Consider the following 4,446-nt stretch of genomic DNA (forward strand, 5'->3'; position numbering starts at 1 on the left):
ACTTTATGGATTTCTTCACTGAGAAAATAAATAACATCAGAAATACAATAACAAATGTATATTCGACAGCGGTCTAATACTTTAGTTTTATCCAGCGAACCCAAAGATAAATTGCAATGCATTTTACAACGATAGTAACAGTGAAGAGCTAAATAAACCTATCAACGCATCTAAACCAACAACATGTTGTTATTAGATCCTGTTACCCACTAAATTACTGAAAGAGGTTTCACCTGTAGCCAGAAGAACCGGCTTCTGCTCCAATATTATTACTGACGCGTCGTTATCTTTAGGTCAACGTTCCCAAAACAATTTCAGCCTGTCGGTATTTATTAAGCCTCTTATTAGAAACCCACAACTATATCCATAGTAGAACTGGCAAATTACAGACGCCCTTCGAAATCTTCTTCCATATTATGTCTAAAATTTTAAAAAGTTAACATTTTGCTTGGCTAAAATGTTGTGGTCTGACTCAATTGTGCTCCTACCTTCAAAAAAATATCTCTTATGAAGAATATTCAGTCGGGTTTACAGTGCCCCATCATAGCCAAAGAAACTGCACTTGGTCAAAATTTACAAATGACTTGCTTTTGCATTCAGATCAAGAGGCTGCATCTCAGTGCATAGTTTTACTTGATCGTGAGTGCTTCGCGTTTCGACACTAAGCTCACAACATACCTCATAGATAGCCTACAAACTATACAGGTATCCAAGGGCAGGCCTTAAGTGTGGTTTAGATCCTACCTTCCCGATCGCTACCCTACTTTGTTTATTGTAAATGGTGAGTCCATCTCATCTATATCACCATTAAAATATGGGATGGCCACAAGGTCTCGTCCTACGGTCCTCTTGCTATTTTTCCATATACATGTTGCCCCAATTGGTAATATCATTATAAAATACGGGATGAGTTTCCACTTGTTATGCTGATGAAATACTCAACTATATATCGCAACAAGACCAGGTGGAAACTTCCAAAATTATCTAAGCTAAACAGAGTGTGTTAAAAAATGTAAAAGATTGGATGACCAATAATTTTCTTCGCCTAGTGAAATTCATATATCACAGAGATATTACTTATTGGGACCAGACAAACATTACACAGAAGTCTCGTCGATTACAATTTGCAATTAAAGCTTCAATCAGCGATGAATGGGGCCCTCCGAACAACTGGCTCACCCCCAACCCGTGGGCCATAGTAGACCAGCGAACGTTGGGCCATATGCTTATAACAGGTAAATTTTGTGCCACCATTTCCTGCTGCCAACTGGTTGCGCTATTATTATAAACTGAATACACGGCGTGTAAATGTCTTGCAGGCCCGGACGCTTACCAAACATGCCAGTTTTCGTGCGGATCGGGACCATTGCACGGTTATTAAGTTTATTGTACAACGAAGTATTTTCCTGTTGCCAGCAGGTGGCGCTAAGACCTATAAAAAACAATATTGGCCCTAAAGATTGATTCATCAGTCCAGGACCCATATCCAAAAACACAAGAACGTTGGGCAAACGCGATAGTGCATGGTGAAGATAGTTTAAAATAAGTAATTTCCTTTTGCCCACAGGTGCCGCTATAACTTCATAAATTGAATTTGGCCTTTAGCTGTCGTTTTCCAGCAGGACTCTTATAAAACGTGTGAAATTTGGGGCATATTGGGCTTTGTATGCAAAGAGTTTACCACACACTTCCTGTTTTCTATTATTTATTCGCATCGTTAGGGCACATAGTAAGTGGTGCTAGCACCATGTTTTGGAATATATTCTAGCATAGATTAGCACACATGGGCATATTTTACGGTGTTGCTAATAGTCCCCTAAAGTAATTAAAACAGGTCACTTCCTGTTGTCAGTGTGGTGGCACTATAACTATAACCAATATGAGCATGTAGATCGCTGTCAGGCCATGACTCTAATCAAGAAAGCTTGTGACGGCTTGTAGTCAGATTGGAACATAGTATGCCGAGTGTACAGTAATGTTCTACTTCACTGCATTTAATAGCAATGCTTTAAACACTGAGCCTAAGTGTTGCTAGCATGTTTAAGCGTGCCTCTCTAGAATTTTGCCAGCGCTATTTAAACATGTTGATGCTTTTTATTATTTTGCAAGGAGTACCCATAACAGTGTTAAACATGCCCACTGTATCCTGTTGCCATCAGGTGGCGCTATGACTATAATCAAATATTAGGCATGTTGATGTGTTTCAGGACATGCGACTCTTGTGAAACGTGTGAAGTTTGGGGAAGATCGGATATTGCCTAGCCTGAGTTACAGCAACTTCCTTTTTCACTGCATTATAGCATGCTTTAGCACTTAGCTAAGTGCTACTAGCATGTTTTAGTATGTTTTTAACATTTTTGACCAGTGTATTTAGCACTTCCTGACACTTTTAATATGTTTGCCCAGGAGTCCATAACAGTGTTAAACATGACACTCCTGTTGCAGTAGGTGGCGCTATGACTATAACCCGAATAAGGTCATTTTGATGTGTTCCGGACATGACTCTTGTCAAACGTTGGAATTTTTTTTTGGGGCAGATTGATCATTTGCTTGCCTGAGTCACAGCAATTTCCTTTTTTACGGCATTAGTAGCATGCTTTAGCACTTAGCTAAGTGCTACTAGCATGTATAAGTATGTTTCTATCATGTTGCCAGCCTATTTAACACTTGTTGACATTTTTTAATATGTTCCGAGGAGTCCATTACAGTGTTAACCATGTCATCTCTGTTACAAGCAGGTGGCGCTATGTCTATAACTGAATTTGGGAATGGGTGTTTGTTTCAGGGCATAACACCTATCAAACGTATGAAGTTTGGGGCAGATCGGACATTGCTTGCCTGAGTTACAACAACTTCCTGTTTGTAGTATTAATAGGCATGCTTAGCACTTAGTTAAATGTTGTTAGCATGGTTTGGGAATATTTATAGCATGTGTTTAGCACACAATGGCATACCTTTTTTGTTTGCTAATAGTGCATATCATTTAAAAACATGTCACTTTCCTGTTGCCAGTTAGGTTGCACTATAGCTATAACCAAATATGAACATGTAGATGTCTTCAGGCCAGGACTCTAATCAAACTTGTGAAGTTTGAGGCGATTGGACATTGTATGCTTGAGTTTACAGTAATGTTCTATTTCACTCCATTATAGCATGCTTTGACACTTAGCTAAGTGTTGCTAGCCTGTTTTAACATGCTTCTAGAATCTTGCCAGAACCTATTTAACACATGTTGATAGCTTTTTATTATTTTGCTAAGGAGTACCCTCAATCAGTGTTTTAACACGACACTTCCTGTTGCCAATAGGGTGTGGCGCCATGGACTATAACCGAATACCGGGCATGGTGATGTGTTCAGGACAGGAATCTTTGTCAAATGTTTGAAGTTTGGGGCGATCGGACATTTGCTGGCTGAGTTACAGCAACTTCCTTTTTCACTGCATTAGTAGCATGCTTTAGCACTTAGCTAAGTGTTGCTAGCATGTTTTAGTATGTTTCTAGCCATGTGTCCAGCCTATTTAACAATTGTTGACACTTTATTATATATGTTGCCTAGGAGTCCCATACAGTTTTTAACCATGTCACTCTTCCTGTTGGCCAGCAGGTGGCGCTATGACTATAACTGAATTTGGTCATGAGTGCTTGTTCAGGACAGAACACCTATCCCACATGTGAAGTTTGGGGCAGATCGGACATTGCTTGCACCCTGAGTTAACAAGCCAACGTCCTGTTTCACGGCGAACATCACAACTTTGTCATGCCATCAGGGACACACCCCTTGACGAGAAACTCAACCTCGCGAATTTAACATCACAAAGGTCTTATGATGACCCTCATACCAAATTTGAAGACAATCCGATTTAGAAACTGTAGGAGGAGTTTGTCAAAGTACGAGGCATGGAAAGGGCAACAAAACTGCACAAAAATTTCCTACAGGAAATTCAAAAATATAAATAACTTACTTCCTGATTTGAGGTTTTGATTTTGTAACAAGATACTTTTTTGTAGAGAATGGTGTGCTACATTGTATGTACTCACTTTTCAATCATGTACGTGAACGTAGGCTCGCGAGGCGCACTCCGTTGAAATTTAATATGTTGGCGCTAATCGAGCCATTTTGCCACAACACCCACTTCTGAAACCTATAATCAGATTAAAATTTTTCGCCAGTTCTGATGCGTGTGCAAAGTTGCGTTGCATGTTTTGGAGCATGTTTAGTCGCCCTGCAAAAATCGCGACTCATTGCGGAAAAGAAGAAGAGAATAATTAAAGCTGCAAGCAGCGTGAAGAGGCCCCTCACACCACGGGCTCACCACCAACCGTGGCCATAGGAGAACAGCGAACGTCGTGGCCATATGCTATAAAAAGGTAAATATTTGTGCCACATTTCCTAGCTGCCAACTGTGCGCTATGATTACAACTGAATATCGGCATGTAAATGTCTTC

The sequence above is a fragment of the Cyprinus carpio genome, chromosome A16 (genome assembly GCF_018340385.1).
Source record: "Cyprinus carpio isolate SPL01 chromosome A16, ASM1834038v1, whole genome shotgun sequence".
Taxonomy (NCBI): domain Eukaryota; kingdom Metazoa; phylum Chordata; class Actinopteri; order Cypriniformes; family Cyprinidae; genus Cyprinus; species Cyprinus carpio.